Source organism: Trachypithecus francoisi, unplaced genomic scaffold (genome assembly GCF_009764315.1).
Source record: "Trachypithecus francoisi isolate TF-2019V2 unplaced genomic scaffold, Tfra_2.0 Lachesis_group13, whole genome shotgun sequence".
Taxonomy (NCBI): Eukaryota; Metazoa; Chordata; class Mammalia; order Primates; family Cercopithecidae; genus Trachypithecus; species Trachypithecus francoisi.
Genome location: NW_022681458.1, coordinates 116,110,563 through 116,127,947, shown reverse-complemented (window position 1 = coordinate 116,127,947; position 17,385 = coordinate 116,110,563). Strand labels below are relative to the sequence as shown.

The window sequence follows — 17,385 nt, the reverse complement described above, 5'->3', positions numbered from 1 at the left end:
ATCTAATACCACTGTGAAAAAGCTATCGAGTTCAGCGTTCATTTGTAATATTTTTTCATTGTTTTTTGGAAGGGAGGGAGCACAAAGTACACACAGTGAGATGTTCAGATCTTAAGTACACTTGGCGCGTTTTGATAATGGAAATCTATTACCCTAATCAAATCTTTTGCCTCAAAGTTCCCACAAGTCCCCTCCCAGTCTGCACAGGCACCACGCGGCTCTGGTGCCCGTGCAGCCGGGCCTGGGGCGGATCCGCGGGCTCAGAGTGCCCAGTCCCTCAGGCCCTCTGTGTGTCCCCTTACTCCCTGCTCCCTGGCGTTAATGCCCTCCCTCCTCGATTTCCTGATAGGCAAAAGGGGGTTAATTCTAAGAGTGCTAACCGAACTGGATCACTTAACACCGTGTCCGGCCCAGAATACCCCTTGATCAATGACAGGTATTGCTGCGCTGTTACCATTGCGCTGGGTCCAGGTTTCCTGTGAGCCCTTTAGGCTCTTTGCCGTAAAGTCCACTCAATGGTCCGGTCCAGGCCTGTCTGTGGCAGACGGACAGGTGAGTGGCCAATGCACACGTGTGATGCTGAATGGGATCGTGCAAAGCTGGCCCTGCGTATTTTGGTCAACGTAAGGAAAAAGCCGCCCATGCTTGCTTGCTGCTGCTCTGCAGTGTCCAGAAGGAGCCGCTTAAAGGCAAGTGCGCCGCACCTACCTTCTTGGAAGGAGATGGCAAGACTAGATTGGCTGGAACTGGGAAGTTGTGCGCTACAGTCAGGGCTGCATAACCCAGGCAAGGCATCACTCAAAACACGTGCTGGTGGGCGGCCAATCCGACCCGACCGTCCACCTCCAGGGTCAGCCACGGGGCTCCTCTTGATGTGTCATCCTGATCACCCCTCACAGAATAAATGAGCCTTTGACTTCAGCCTGTCCTAGGTACAACACCGACTCCCACCTCCCACGTCCTGAACCAGCCTGTTCCGGGGATTGCTGTGGAGGTAGAGGAGCAGGCTCAAGACATCCAGTGGCATTTCCTGGCAAGGACACTCACCATGCTTGACCAGAAAACTAGGAGTCAATTGGTTTTTCGGAGGGACTGTCATTTACTTGTGGCACGCATGGATACTGACTGACCCAGGGAGGGGCACGGAGGAGGCTGAAGGAAAACCCATCGTGACTGCGCCAGGCATTCCCGCACACACCGACATCTTCAGACTCGGGCGGCGTTCTAGTCTTACAATCAAACGGAAGCCCAGAGAAACTAGGGAGCTTGTCCAAGACCAGCAACAAGTATGTGGGCAGCTGGCATTCAACTAAGTCCTTCCCTGGATCCATCCGCGCTTCTCCCCGTCCCCACTCCCACCAGCCCGCCATGGCCCCCGATAGACACAGCAGGTCTGAACATCTGGCACCCCAAAAGCAGAGTAGGGAGCAGAGCCGACTTCCCCAGTGGAACTCACATGCAGCCCACTCCCCTTCTTGCCGAATGCCTTGGGACTCTGTGCGGTAAGGTCTGCAGATGGGGCCTCACTCTGCGCCAGGAGATCCGGGTGGCAGGCAGCGTTTTAGAGAGTGCTCCTCCAGACAGGAGAGAGGCATCTGACAGGGCACGCCGGCTGATCCATGAGACACAGGACACCTGAGAGAAGGGCCGACAAACCCCACAAAGTCGCTCCTAGCCTGGAGAGGACAGGGCCATGGCGAGCTCCTCCCAGCCCACGCTTCCGACAGGTCTTGCTGCAGCCTGTGGTGCTCGTCAGGCGCGAGGAAGTTTCCCAGGGCAGGAGCTCTCGTTGCACAGCAAAAGTGGCACAGGCGATGCAGCAGGGCGTACTTCAGCCCAGGGCTCAGGAACCACGGGGTGCAGCGCGGCCTGCAGCAAACCAGACACATCAGAAGCCAAGCTCCCACCTTTTACATTCAGTGACATTAAACGGAGGGAGTTATCTGTAGCAATGGTCCTCCTGGGGGACCCGTACAGCACGCATGACCACCGACACTGACCACGAGTCCTTCCTAGGTCCTGGGGGCTACCCCACTTCACACGCACGGTTTCCTGCACACATCTATGCGGGGCAGTTGTTAGCCGCAGCTTAGAGATGAGGAAAACGCTGCTGGAAAAGCTAAGTGAGAAAATCAGACTTCAGCACACCTGCCGTCTCCAAGATCCCTACTACTCTATGTGCTAGGGTCTCAAGGGTTGGGTGTGTGGCATTTTACGTGACTCATCATAGGCGGTTTTCTTCTCTCCTACACTTGTTTAGTCTGAAACGTGCACGTACATGCTCTGCTGCAGGTGCACTGCCGTATGTGGACCAGCAACGCTCTTTCCTGCCTCGGGTTCTCGTCTCTACCTTCCGGAAAGCTCTCGCCTGCTTGACAGCCATGCCAGGTAGGCCTGCTCAGCCGGACAGTCAAATTCCTACAGTGTCAGAGCTAAGTGCTGGCTGAGACTTTAACAGCGAAGACAGCGGAGTAATGGGGATAAACTGAATAAAGCTGTATTGAACGCAGATGAAAGTCTAGAAGCAAAAGAAGCTGACACCCTAAGAGAGCAGGCGATTGCCTCTCACTATATGTTAATAGCAGCTTGCTGTTTCCAGTGCCTCCGTGTGCCAGGGTTTCCAGTCAGCGTTTGTGTTTATCTGCTCCTGGGCTACCTGATCAAAGCTCTGCAGAGATCACGGATATCTAAACGGACCCAGTATCTGCAGGCTGGCTGCTCAGATGCCGTGGTGTGGAACGGCCACGACATCGCTTAGTCATACGGGGCACAAGCACGTCACTTGCCACTCCTGTCTTTCTATTTCATCAAACCTTCTTTTCTCCTGTATATTGACCATAGCAAAGTCTTTAGCCTTCGAGATGCATTTGAAACATCAACTTGCTTTGTTCAAGAGGTTTAAGACACACTTACGTCTTTCTTGCCATGCTCAACACACTGGTGTTTCTGGAACAAAAGCCTTGGCCTGCCCCAGTGAACATTCACACTGAGCATACTGTCGCGAGGCTGCTTGGCCAGCCAGCAGGGGGCAGGAGAGAGCCGCAGGGGCCGCGTGGGGTCCCTGCAAACCCGCCTCACTCCCTCAATCCAGGGCGGTGCCTTCTGCCAATCCAGCGGCTTCCTCCAAGGGGAAGAGGCCTCTTTAGCTGTCACCGCACTGATTTCAGGCGGCTCAGCCAATGGGGCAACAGATTCAACAGAGTCCCATGTTGTTAAACGAAAACTTCTGTTACCAGGCAACTTAAGGTCAGATTCAACGTAAAATAACCAAACATTCTTTCCAAACCAACATGCTACTAGTGTCTTATCCTTCAATGCTGCTTAAACACGGAAAAGTATGAGGAAAAAAGAGCATGGCATTTACTTCTTAAAAAAGAACCCCTCTTCCAGGTTCATTTTACCCATATCATGAAGACTTAGAACTGTAGACTCCCTACAGGAACGTGGAATGGGGGTGGATACCCACGCTGACCCAGCCTCCCCCCAGGTCAGTCACCCCCCCACCACGGGGTTTACACCCCTCCAAGCCCCGTCACCTCATTAAGGAAAGGTGGTGTCTCTGAGCTCTCTTCGCAGGAAGCACCCAAACGGGAGCTAGAGACACAGACACACCCACAACTGCTTTGAAATCCTGAATATATTTAAGGATTTCATTATTAGTTTTATAAAACGGTAAGAACAAAGTGAGCCTGGTTTTAACCTCTCTGCCACAATAACACCGTGTACATCTGTCTTTTACTGTTTATTCCTTCTCCAGCAGCTGCTGCCTGGCTGGCCGACTGCAGAAGAAGAGCCTCTGGTACTCCCGGGAGGCCCTCGGTAAAAGCGTGAACAGCACGATCACGTCTCAGGACGCGGCACATGTTAGGGTCGCCCACAGACCGCCATTCCCAATGCCTAGAAGGCACTGAACGGGCCTCATGCTCTTTGTAAATGTCAACCTTCCTAAGCTATGTTGTGTTGAAAATGTTTAACTGCAGTCCACATACTTCTTTGTTTGTGTCTTGCTTTTATCCTAGACGAATATTTTTACGGAAAATTAAGCTTGCAAGGTTGAAGGGTTTTCCGAAAGTCGACTCCTAATCCTGGAAGGGAAAAAAAATGGGCCAGATGTGGTGCTCATGCCTGTAATCCCAGCAGTTTAGGAGGTTGAGGCCAGCAGATTGCTTGAGCCCAGGAGCTTGAGACTAGCCTGGAAAACATGGCAAGACCCTGCCTCTACTAAAAATACCAAAAAAAAAAAAGAAAGAAAGAAAAGATGGACTTGGTGACATGTGTCTAGTCCCAGCTACTCAGAAGCTGAGGTGGGAGGATCACTGAGCCCAGGAGGTGAAGGCTGCAGTCAGCCAAGATTTGCATCACTGTACTGAAGCTTGGGCGACAGAGGGAAACACCGTCTCAAAAAAACAAAAAGTAAAAACAACTGTATAAATAATCATAGAAGGGAGCTGGTCGGGTGCGGTGGCTCACACCTGTAATCCCAGCACTTTGAGAGGTCGGGGTGGGCAGATCACCGGAGGTCAGGAGCTTGAGGCCAGCCTGGCCAATATGGCAAAACCTCATCTCTAATAAAAATACAAAAATTAGTGGGGCATGGTGGTGGGTGCTTGTAATCCCAGCTACTGGGGAGGCTGAGGCAGGAGAATCACTTCAACCCGGGAGGCGGAAGTTGCAGTGGGCTGAGATTGCACCAGTGCGCTCCAGCCTGGGCAACAAGAGCGAGGGTCCACTTCAAAAATAGAAATAGGCTGGGCGCGGTGGCTCAAGCCTGTAATCCCAGCACTTTGGGAGGCCGAGAATGGCGGATCACGAGGTCAGGAGATCGAGACCATCCTGGCTAACACGGTGAAACCCCATCTCTACCAAAAAATACAAAAAACTAGCTGGGCGATGTGGCGGGAGCCTCTAGTCCCAGCTACCGGTAGGTTGAGGCAGGAGAATGGCACAAACCCGGGAGGCGGAGCTTGCAGTAAGCTAAGATCCGGCCACTGCACTCCAGCCTGGGCAACAGAACCAGACTCCGTCTCAAAAATAAATAAATAAATAAATAAAAAATAAAAATAAAAATAAAAATGGAAGGAGCTAATGTTTTTCATTTATGGGAAGGGAGAAGAACATTCAGTATCTGTACCTCTCACGCACACATCTGCAGTGGTGCCCTAAAGTATTCAAGACACACGTTCCTACAAAGATAGCTCAAAACTGCTCACCAAGTTACATGCTAAAAGCACATGCATTGTAAGAATGCTACATGATGTTTTTTAAGCATCTGTATCCAATACTTTAGCATACTGGCAGTTTTCCCTTCAGGTGCTGTATGCCTAAATTATTACATGTTTAGTCATTCATTTTAGAATTTATGACTTGCTTTAGACAAAAAATATATTTAAACATAAGCTACTAAATTAATGACGGGAAAAGTTACTAAGTTAACTTGGAAGTTAAACTTTGCAAACTGAATTTGTTGGACCTCATGCAAGCTAGATGATCAGTTTTTTAAATTATTTGTTGTGTGTTTCCCTCGAGGATGGAAATCTCTTTACTCTCATCCACTGTGTACACTGCAACCAGCGCCTCTCGTCCACCGCGCCACACTGCAGCCTGCAATTCACCCTGTACCACGCTTTCCACACCTTACCTGGAAGTCTCTAAGTATAACCAAGAAGGAAATGAAAAGCAGATAAATGACCTCCACCCCCACACCCAGCATGCAAATGTTAAACATTCATCATAGTAAAACCAAAACCCATGTTAGCTCACGATTGTAACTGGTGGAGTTATGTGCATGGCAATTTTAAAAGTCTAGTTAAGTAAAAGCCTAATTGAGACTCTCAAGAAATACAAAGTTTATACAAAAAGACATCTGCGAACATCGACAGTGAGGAGAGGACTTCACTCTGCATCCAGCCTGTCCTGGAAGCCACGGCCAAATGCCAGGTTGTATGGATCCGAAAAGCCGGAAAAAACAAGTGTTGAAATGTGTACAGTCTCAACAGTGTACAAATTTGATGTAGGATGCTCGAAAACCTTCAATTTCCCATCAGAAAACAGCAACATGAGCAAGTTTCCCAGCAGTGTCCACCTTCTGCCTGAGGCACGTGTAACAAGAACGCTGGCCACCTCCGGGGGAACAGAGGCTTCCTGGTCACATCCGCTCTGGCAGCCGCACAGCTGGCCCCACCACAAACACCTGTCTAATACTGAGGAACCACTGCTCCCTGGGCTTTCCTCACTCTAGCCGGGAGAGCGTATTTACAGAGTACTTTATCGACTGAGTCCTCGTTCAATGCGTCAAGCTTGTTGAAGGCAGGGCAACCCCATTCCTGGCCCAATTAAGTGAACTGAGCAGAGCAAACGCCCCGACTTGGACGGCAATCAGTCACGACAGCAGTGGCCACTGTTCACAGGGCGCTGGCTTCATGCCGGGAACAGTTCCAAGCATCTTCTCTCTGTCCGAGGAATGTGCACTGCAACCCTGTGGGGCTGTTTGCAGCGTCCACCAGAGTTCTGAGGCAGCCAAGTCCAGGCTGTCTGTGGGCCTCGCCACGTGGCTGTCCACGTCCCCTGTAGACCAGACCTCACTGCAGGGACCGGGGGGTTCCAGGGTTGCCTTGAGGCACATGCTCCCTTCGCCACCTCCTTCTGGCCCCTGACATCAACGCTCACCACTGCTGCCAACACTTGATTTTCTCATGGCTCCTGAGGGGCCTGTTCTGCCCTTCCCTGCTCCCTGCGTCTGGCTTGGAGGGTGCCCACACCAACGCCAACGCTCACGTCATCACCAACCCTTCCACAGGGCTCGATGCCTAGGAGTCTCCATGGCAGAAAGTCAGATTCCTGTGCTTGTTGGAGAATTGCTTCCCATTGTAGAAGTGAAGGAGATAAAATTCTAGGTGTCTGCAATAACCTCATTTCCACAGCTAAGCAACTCCAGTAGTAGCACAAACCAAAGAAAAGCTTTTCTTTTTAACTTCTTTTATACAAGCTAAATACAATTTAATTTTTACATCCACGTTCTCATCAGCTCCCACCTGGTGAGCAGGCAAATAGTAATTTTCAAAGAAACAAATTGTTCCATAATTGTAACTTTTTGCATTATCACTATTAAGCAAGAATTATCCCAAAAATACACGATGATCTTGTTCTCACATTCAAAAATTGTCATACAGTGAAATAGCACTTAATGCAAAGGAAAATTTCTTTTCAGGTTACTGTTCTGGGAAAAAAAAAAAGATTTCTGGCAAAGAGATAAACATTTATTATGTAACAATCCAAAATGCCTCTGGGAAAAATAATGTCATGCAATTAGTTCGTTAAAGTGTTACAACTGCAGCTGAGTTTTAATAGCAATTTGTCCATAATTATAAAAAGAATCTTTAAAAATCTTAATACTGAAAGAATAGCCATAAATGGATATAAAACGCAAAGCAGAAGAGTTAACATTTGCGATAGATTTTGGCCCATATTTTTAACATATGTATAGTTATTTACCTAGCTGAAGCTTATCCCTCTCCTCCTAGGCTCTTCAAGACTGATTTTCAAACATAGACTGGCTTTTGGTACATGAAGGCAGCTTTAAAAGATGTCAGGATTGGGCCGAGAACAGTGGCTCAAGCCTGTAATCCCAGCATTTTAGGAGGCCAAGGTGGGCCGATCACTTGAAGCAAGGAGTTCGAGACCAGCCTGGCCAATATGGCAAAACCCAGCCTGTATTAAACATTTTGTAATTAGCCAAGCGTGGGGGCTCACACCTATAATCCCAGCTACTTGGGAGGCTGAGGCAGGGAGAACTGCTTGAACCCAGGAGGCGGAGGTTGCAGTGAGCCAAGATCGCACCACAGCACTCCAGCTTGGGCGACAAAGTGAGACGGTCTCAAACAAGAACTTAGCCCTCAGGAAAAGCGTTGAGCACCCCCGACCCGAACCAACCCAAGGAATCACATGGAAATGGTTATCATCTGATTTCGACACAATCAAGTTCTATTCTCCTCTCTAAACACAATGGTAAACACCTGCCATCAGACCACAGAAACTCCCAGGACCCAGTAATACCAGACTAGCAAGATCAATGGGCCACGTATGCAGGATTCAGCTGCAGGAAGTGATGGCACCAAGAATGGTGTGTGCTCAAACCCGATTCCTTGCTTTCAGGGTGGAGGGCCTTCCCGGTAAGATCTAGTCCAGTGGGATGGTTTCCACTTCCACCATGAGGAGGAAACGGGGGGTTTCCTGAGGGCACTGACAGGACTTGGGTCTCTTCCCCCTTGTCCTGTGTCCTGTTATGGGATGAGGGTGGGCTGAAGGCAGGTTTTCCCTACATCTTCCGGGCAGGAGAGATGGAGCTGACAAGTGGAAGACGGCTTTTCCAAAATATTCCCATGTTTATAACCTGTTATCAACCTGTTTTCCCTGGAGATCAGTGAGGCAGCATCATTGATTCTCTTCCATTACGGACAACCTGGTGTTACGGGAGACAGCATGCGAGCTGGGTCAGTCTCTGCGCGGGTCTGAGTCAGTCACTTGTGTCTGGTCCTCAGCGTGCTTGTCTATTCAATGGGCAGCCCCACAGACCAGTGACTTTCAACCAGAGTTCCACGGACGTTGCCCAAGGACAGGGAGGGGGAAGAAGGGAAGGGGAGGAAGGAAGAAGAGGAAGGGGAGGAAGGAAGAAGGGAAGGGGAGGAAGGAAGAAGGGAAGGGGAGGAAGGAAGAAGGGGAGGGGACGGAAGAGGAGTGTGGAGGGAGGAGTATGGAGGGAGGAATGCGGAGGGAGGAGTATGGAGGGAGGAGTGGGGAGGAGTGTGGAGGAAGCAGTGTGGAGGGAGAAGCAGAATGGGGGTTGTCTGAGGAGGAGGACCAAGTTTCTGAGGTGTCTTGGAGTCAGAGTTGGCAGTGGCTTGGGCTCTAGGCCCGCTGTTGCATAGTTTCAGGGTTTATTTGTATTTGTGGACTCTTTAAAAGATTTAATTTGAAGAAAACCGGAGTTGGGGATACCTGCTTCTAAAAACACAATTTCTCAAGCCTGAGACTAAGTACTAGGCATTGCTCATTCTGTTACCGTCATTTCCTCCTATTTAAAATCAGCGCACACCCGCAATCTCCCTTCAGTGTAAACACTACCTTTTCCGAGGATCTCAAACAGCAGAGCGAGTGGCCCGTGACCCCGGCCGTGGGCACGAAGAGTGAAGAGCAGACGTGCGATGAGGGCTGCAGACGACACGAGAAGCAGAGGCCCGGCACCTCCCTGCAGGGGCTGTGCTCCTCCAGGCCTAAAGGACATCCTCGCCTCTGGGGTGAACAAGCAGCACAAGCTATAAACACTTATTCCAAAAGAACAGGAAGAAAATTCAAACGAAGTTAACACAGTTATCCAACACAACACTGCAGCAGCCCAGAAACAGGAGGGCCAGTGAGCCTGAGGCAGGCGGTTCCAATAGCTGGACAGCCATGCTGGCATTAGGGCTTTTTGGCCAAAAAAAGACACAAAAGGTAACGTGGGCCACCCATTATTTCCTGCCAGTGGAAAGACACCACAGGCCCCCACGTGAACGGCCCCCTGGAAACAAGCCCACGCAGCACCTCAGGTCTTCGCACGAGCAGGCACGTGGTGTCCTCAGCACCCCCGTCGATGACACACACACCACACTTGACTCCCACACCTGAGGGTCCAGGGGAATGGCGGGAAGTCCTCTGAGGACAGGGCATCCTGTGAGGGCACTGCACGAATACGCACCTCAGAGAGGCCCCCGGGCCGGTGCTCTCTCCGCAAAGGATGAGCGGGGTCCTGACCACACCCAGATCGCGCTGGCCTCCAAGCCGAGCGCCAACATCTCACATCCAAAGGGATCTGCAGGTGCCTGCTGTGCGTGGAACCCTATCCCCTCCCAGAGCTCAGGATGAACCCAGTGTCCCGGCCGGGGACCGTCACCAGCCAGGAGGGGATTCCGGGGCACTTACCAGCGATGGCCATGGGAAGTAACAACTCAGGCCCATCAGGGGCTTCCTCATTATGCGGGTGTTAGAAGTAGAGACAGAGGTTCAGGTCTAGTGGCACAAACAGCGACGGACCTCATGGAAATGCGGACGCAGCCCCTCCATCCCAACAGCCTGCGTGGCTGCTCCATTCTGCTCCCATCACACACGTCCCCACCCAGCCAAGCCCCTTCTTTTCCCCACTGAATTCATCAAATCAAACCTCACTGTCCTTGACAAATGTACCATTAATTTACTTACTGCGCAGTTAAAAAGCACTCTTCCAGTTAACATGACACCCCCGCTACGATAGAACAACCTTAATTCAGACATGACACAGAGGAACAGAGGGAGGGGGTCGAGGGCCGTCCTGGAATCAGCAGCTGTTTTCTGGGGAAAGCCTCCGTCCCACCCAAGCCCGACACTCGTGCCACACTGTCCCCATGGTGTCTGAAAACTCCATGAAGGCAGGGTCACTGATCCCTTCACACGCACACGCCAAAGAGGAGCAGGTGTTCAGGAAAAGTCTCCTGCTAGTGCTGAAGACAGGAATAATTCCTCGTGGTGCCCAGAATGTCAGGAGAAAACAAGGCACCATGTGGACACCTTCCAGGTGAATTCTGAAATGACTCTACCGAATGCCAGTCATCCTTTTTCAGAACAAAAGAAAATACCAGAAAACATGTGTCGCCAGCAGAGAGATCGTCCCTTTGATGGCTTACCAACACACCTACGTTACACTGAATTTGTGTCAAGCCACCCTCTCTGTGCTAATGTAAAAAGTTTCCTTTAGGCCGGACGCGGTGGCCCAAGCCTGTAATCCTAGCACTTTGGGAGGCCGAGACGGGCGGATCACGACGTCAGGAGATCAAGACCATCCTGGCTAACACGGTGAAACCCCGTCTCTACTAAAAAATACAAAAATCTAGCCGGGCGAGATGGCGGGCGCCTGTAGTCCCAGCTACTCGGGAGGCTGAGGCAGGAGAATGGCGTAAACCTGGGAGGCGGAGCTTGCGGTGAGCTGAGATCCGGCCACTGCACTCCAGCCTGGGCGACAGAGCGAGACTCTGTCTCAAAAAAAAAAAAAAATTTCCTTTAGTAACTGGTAGCCTTTTTCATCTGGTGCTTTTTAACAAGCAAGACGGTCCTGTAACACTCAGGCATTGTTGAAAACGTCAAATGGAAGCCTAGAATCCTCTTCCGTGCAGCTTCACTGCAAAGTATTTTGACGTGAGCCAAATCGTGCTTTCTGCTAGGCACAGAAATTGGTGGGGGGGGGGGCATGGGGTTGAGGGAACATTATATAGAAAGCACATCCCGATAATCACCTGCATGAGAGCCACACTGGCCGGCAAGCCCTGGTCGGCTCGGTCTCTGCACAATCACAGGTGTGAGGCCTGGAGGGCAGACACCTGGCACTGCTGACCACCCCAAGGTCGTGGCCTCTGCCCCTTCTCTGCTGCCCATCAGTTCCAAGTTTCTGGCAACACCGTCTGCTGCCCCCACTGCTTGATCGACTCTTCGTGAAAAGCAAATGTTGCCAGGACAGCTTAGGAGTACATTTGCCAGGAAAGCAGCACCAATTGACGCTGAAACCCCGTTCTCACACCCCTGGCAGCTCCCTTGCCCCCGATGTGTACATGCTTGCAGCTCTGACCTTGCTCAGTGTCCACACAGGCTCTGTCTCCTGGAGAGCCGAATGCAGACTCAATGTTGAGTCAGAAATACACAAAGAGGGTGACGGTGACGAACTGCCTGCCTGCCCCCAAAACACAGGTTGAAATCCTCACCCTCCATGTGATGCTGTCAGGTGGTCTTTGGGAGGTGATGAGTTCCCGAGGCTGGAGACCCTTGAATGGGATTTGTGCCTCAGAAATGGGCCCAGCAAGTCCCTCACCCTCCCATTGTGTCAGGGCCAGAGAGAAGGTGTGTGCCAACCAGGAAGGAGCCCACACCAGAACCCACCCGTGCGGCACCCTGATGCTGCCTTCTAGCCTCTAGAACTGTGAGAAACACATTCCTGTTGTTCAGAAGCCACTCAGTCCATGGTGATTCGTTACCGCAGCCTGAGCTGCCTGAGAGGACGATGCTCACCGCCCTACAGAAACGGCTACTCCCGTCTCCCAGAAAGAGGGGTGTCATTAAAATCTCTGTCTCTCCTCGCGGCCACCACAGATCTCACTCCCCCACCCTGTAAGCCAGCAGTTGCTAGGATTAAAGGAAACGGAGGATCATTTTAGACCAGCCCCTCCATGTCGGTCTGAGGCCTGTCACTTTGCCCACTTCCACGGTGGCCGCATCACCGCATTGCCCATGTCAGCTCTGTGTCTGCACTGGGTCCCAGGCTCTGCACAGACTCCTCTAGCTGCCCATCCAGCACAGCCATTTCCCCTTCTGCTTTGCAGGTTGTCCTTCGATATCGAACCCCCACCCTTCTGCAACCCAAGGCCTTCTGATCCAGGCATTCGGGGTGAGCTCAGCCATGCACTGGAGTCCTTGAGTCAGGTAACCCAGGCCCAAGGCGTTGGCACCAACAATCTACTGGCTGTGGGGTCTGCACAGCCACTAGCTGCCCCAGCCACACCAGGGCCTGGGAGGGGAGGCAGAGGAACCTGTGAAGCTGCCAACAGCCATACGGGGACAGGGGCCCCTGGGATAAGGAGGATGCCATGGCAGGAAATTCAGAGAAAGAAAGAGCCCAGGGCTGGACAGGTCATGCCCAAAGCCTGCACTGCTGAATTTTCCAGGTTTCTGAACTCAATCACTGACCCACACAGCACGTGTTTTCGTGAGTGCTGACCCCGCGTGGCATTGGATACGGCAATAAAGCAGGACCCCCACCTCCCCCTTCCTCACCCCCTTCCCCGACACATACACAGGGCCTCTGTCCTGGCGGGAAATCAGGCCTGGGCGCCCAGCTCGCACCACGAGCCTGGGAAGGGGGCCGTTTCAGACAGACAGTAGGTGCAGCCTTACCAAAGCCCAGCAGTCACCTGCACTGCCACAGCCAGGCTGAGTCCGGATCAGCTGCACAGAAACCTGACCCTCTCAAGGGCACGCCTGAGCTCATTAGGGACAGATACCGTCTCCTGTTTATCTCGAAGACTTTCTCTGCATGTCTAGTTACAAACGGACGACGCAGTCTCGGAAGCACAGCTGTGACTCTGGAGACAGATCCCAGGCCTCCCCCTGCTCCTCTCCGTGATGCCATTGATGGGGAGGGGCCGGTATGGCCGCGAGGCCGCACACCCACAGCCCCTCTGCCACGGAGAGGCGGGCCTTTGACGGTTACTTCTGCCAAAGAACCCTGCTGTGTCTTGGAGCACAACACAGTGGGGGGGGGAAGCTCCACCCGGAGCAACAGTGATGCTTCTCCCCAGAGTCAATGGAGGGCACCCCCCACCCTGCATTCAGCAGATTACTTACATTCTGGAAAAACATCTGAATTAACAGGGAACAGTAAAATGAAAAGGTCACGCTAGAAAGGTTAGAATGTTGTGTGAAGTCTCAAGAGGTCCAAAGATTTCTGAACCAAGACTGCTGCGGTCAACGAGCTTACAGGGAAAGTTTCCACACGGGCCTTCCACAAGCAACGCTCAGCAGGGAGGAGCCACGTTCTGCGCAGAACCTCAGAACCAGAACATCGGACACCACAAAGTCACATCAGAGCCAACAGCAACTGAAATCCAGCGCTCTCCTAAGCTGTGTGCATTACCTGCAGAAAGTCACTACACATTAAGATGGTGGAAGAAAAGGATAAGGTTAGAAACAAATTTGAAGTAATTTCTGCACACGAAAAATTTCTGCATCCACTGGCTTTCTTTCTGGGAGTAACAACTTTTACATGAGATGCACATCCCAGTTGGAAGGAGTTTGGGTTTTCCGTGGGCAGAGACAAAGGCTCTCCAAGAAAAGTGAACCATTTCTCACTCACTGAGCCGCGTGCCCTGAGGCCATCCTGGCCTGCCTGAGCACCTCCCTGCTCTGCCTCCAGCCAGCTCCTTCCAGCACTCACCCCGCTGCTCCCAGAGCCTGCACTGGCCCAGGATCTCCTCTTCTGCTGCTGTCAATCTTCCACTTTAGGGCAAATAAGTTGGAAACTAGAAAGTTTTAAGACCCCTTGACTTTTTAAACATTTGTCTTCTCAGAAAACAAAGAATACTAATTCTACTTCCATGGTTTAATATGTTGCCTCCATCTGCATATTCATGGATATGTGTTTTTATATATATTTTAATCAATACTTATAAAAGCATGCACTGTTGGCTACATTCAGTTTAAGTACATTTGATGTAAGAAGTTTTGATTTCAGTGAATTCAGACACTCAAAATTTAAGCCCTTTGATATCTATTAATCAAATGGAAGAATGACAGGTAGATATTACAAAAATCAAGAGAAGTGTTTAACATAAATCCTGGACTTTCAGATTATTTCCACAAATGTAATGTATACATTAGTACACAACCTTGAACATTTTCACAACTCTTTGAACTAAAATTCCATTCTTAACTTTTATAGGTAAATCGACATCCATATGTGATTTTAAGCAGGTCAAACATCAGCTCTTAAAAACAACCAGAAATGCTGCGGGCAAATCCCACCGAGCAGCAAATAACGGAACTGCATCCAACAACCCAGGTACCTCCCCTAAGGCATCTGGAACTTGAGGATTACGAGTAGCCTTTGGTTTCTGAGGCGCCTGAGTGGGGACTCCCAACTCCCCAAGTCTAAGAAGGCCTCAGCGATAAGAAAAGTAGTCAAAAAGTCATCCCTGCTGGCTCCCTGCCACGGGCTCCTCCTTGCCCGCCCTCAGCCACGTGCTTACCAGATCTCACTTCCTCTCTGTCCCACAAAGCCTGACTCCTGATTCCAGCCCTGCCACTTACTGGGATGTGGCCTTGGACGTCAACTGCACCTGTAAGGGGAGAAGCTGGTCAGGATACAGGATCCTGGCCATCCTGGCAGCGCTCAAGCTGATACTGTAACTTTGTAGTGAATTACTTAATGCAAAGGTTTAACTGTGAATAATTTCGATATGTGTATTCTAACAGGGAAATTCTGAAGGTAGAACACAGGCCACACCCTCACACAGATGCTGTCTGGCCAGCACTCTTTTGTTTGCCTTTTCAATAGACGTTTTTAAAAGCAGTTTTCGGTTCATAGCAAAATCAAGAGGAAACTACAGAGAGTCCTCACGAATCTCCTTTCCCAACACAGGCACAGCCTCCATCATTCTCCTGCCCTCACCAGACCAGCATGTCTGTACCACCGACAGACCCGCATCAACACGGCACCACCCACAGTCCACAGCTCACACGAGGACTCGGCCTACTGCTGCTCACTCTGTGGGTTTCACAGACGTGGAAAGGCATGGATCCCCCATGGAAACCCCACCTGGAGTTGCTGCCCCACCCTACACACCCCCATGCGCCTCCCATTCATCTCTCCCTTCCCCAAACCCTGGTAGCCGCTGACCGTTTTACTGTCTCCACAGCTTTGCCTTTTCCAGACTGTCTTGTGGTTGGTCTCAGACAGCAGGCAGCCTTTCCAGATTGGAGTCTCACTTAGCAACATGCGTTTAAGATCCTTCCGTGTCTTTTCATGGCTTAGGGGTCCAGTTCTTTTTAGTGCTGAATATCATCCCAGTATCTGACATACCATAGTTTATCCATTTACCTGACTGAAGGGCATCTTGGTTGCTTTCTAGTTTTGGCAATTATAAAGCTGCTGTCAACATCTGTGTGCACATTTCCGCACGGAAGTAAACTTTCAGCTCCTCCGAGTAAACATCCAGGACTGTGATTGCTCCTGTGGTCAGAGAGCTTAGTTCCACGGAAAACTGCCATGCTGCCTCCCACAGCAGTTGCCCCACTTCCCCTAGCGATGACTGAGGATCCTGATGCCCACACACCCACCAGCACGCGGTGGTGTCAGAGTTCGGGTTTTGGCCAGGCCGATGGGTGCACAACAATACCTCGCCCTATGACATAAGACGCGGGCCATCTTTCCATGTGTAGATTTGCCATCTGTGTATCTTCTTTGTTGGGGTATCTGTCCAGGTCTTTGGTCCATTTTTAATCAGGTTGTTCATTTTGTTGTTGAGTTTTAGGAGTTCCTTGCACGGTTTGGATAACAGCCTTTATCAGATGAGTCTTTTACAGTTACGTCCTCCCCGTCTGTGACCTCCCCTCTCATGCTCCTGAGACACTATGTTTTTTATTTTGAAAAACACTTTAGACAGAAGATGGACCTCCCAGCCCACCACGGTTCATTTTGGCCGTGGTCACCACCCTCCCAGCCCTGGTTCCCACCTTTCCCTACTGCTCCTATGCTGGTATGGGCATCAACGCATACTAAGTCCCTAACATATCTCCAATGATGGCAACGTCAAAGCAGGCAGTTTTCAGGTAGGAAGGAGCTGATGGAGGCCAGTGCAGAGTGTGAAGGCCAGCGGATTCATCCCTCGGGGACCGACAGGCCTCTCAGATGTCCCCCTGGGTCACCTCCCAAATAAAGTACCTGCTTTGGCCGTGGGCAGGAAGCAGGACCTGGCCCAGATCTCAGCATATTTGACCTGGCACGGCATTTACAGGTGAGCCTCCGTAACCGGAAACTCTACTCTCTGGGGAGAATGCATTTTCATTATCAAGGCTCTTAGAGATTTAATTAAGAAACCAAAGAGCAGTGCCTGGAGTGAGGGACTCTGGGTGACCCGCACGCTCATTTCCACCTGGCGCAGAGGACCCTGGAGTGAGGGTGCAGTGCCTGCTCTGAGTCACCAGCGCACTCATCATTTCTACATGAAGAACCCTTTGACTTTTTAGCCTAGACCTAAAAATTCGCAGCTCAGGAAACCCTAACCATTTTGGGAACCTGAGGGGTGGACCAAGGGGATCTCACAGAGTGTGGTCCTGGCTGTGGGGTCAACAAAGGGTGGCTGGGGCTTCCCGCAAGCACTCCCGGGAGGCCGTGCACCGGCCCGAGGCTGGTTCTGCCTCCTATCCTCGGTTCTCATGCCCAGCCGTGAGGGGAACCCCCGCTTCAGGAGCAGTCCCTGGCTCCAGGCCCTAACGTCCACGTCCAGGCCCCTGGTAGGGCAGCTTCTACCCCGGGGAGGCTGGGACTGGAGACAGCCTGGAGCTCTAGGCAATCCTGGCAACCACGTGCTTCCCGAAGTGGCTGCAGAGGAGGCCTGGAACGCGGAGACGCATTTCGCAGGGTTCCTGTTCACATACAAAAGCAAGGCTAAGAGCAGGTACATTATTTAATTACCCTCTCATGGTTACCAAGTCAAGTCATAGTCGCTTAGACCTATGTGTGACTAGAAGTATACACATTATGGAAGTGTATATAAATGTGAATACAGACACGCTTATTTTCCTTTTATATTCCTTACATATATGTGTATACGT

General features: G+C 51.1%; 1 long non-coding RNA gene across 1 annotated transcript in view; it reads right to left on the bottom strand.

Annotated features, from left to right (window-relative positions):
• Positions 1-743: 743 nt before the first annotated feature.
• LOC117095278 overlaps positions 744-17,385 on the bottom strand; it is a 64,384-nt gene continuing 47,742 nt past the window's right edge. Inside the window, exons 2-3 of the long non-coding RNA XR_004441891.1 lie at positions 1,457-1,869; positions 744-892 (exon numbers count right to left, since the gene is read on the bottom strand). This is a non-coding gene — a long non-coding RNA (uncharacterized LOC117095278). The remainder of the gene's footprint in view (positions 893-1,456; positions 1,870-17,385) is intronic.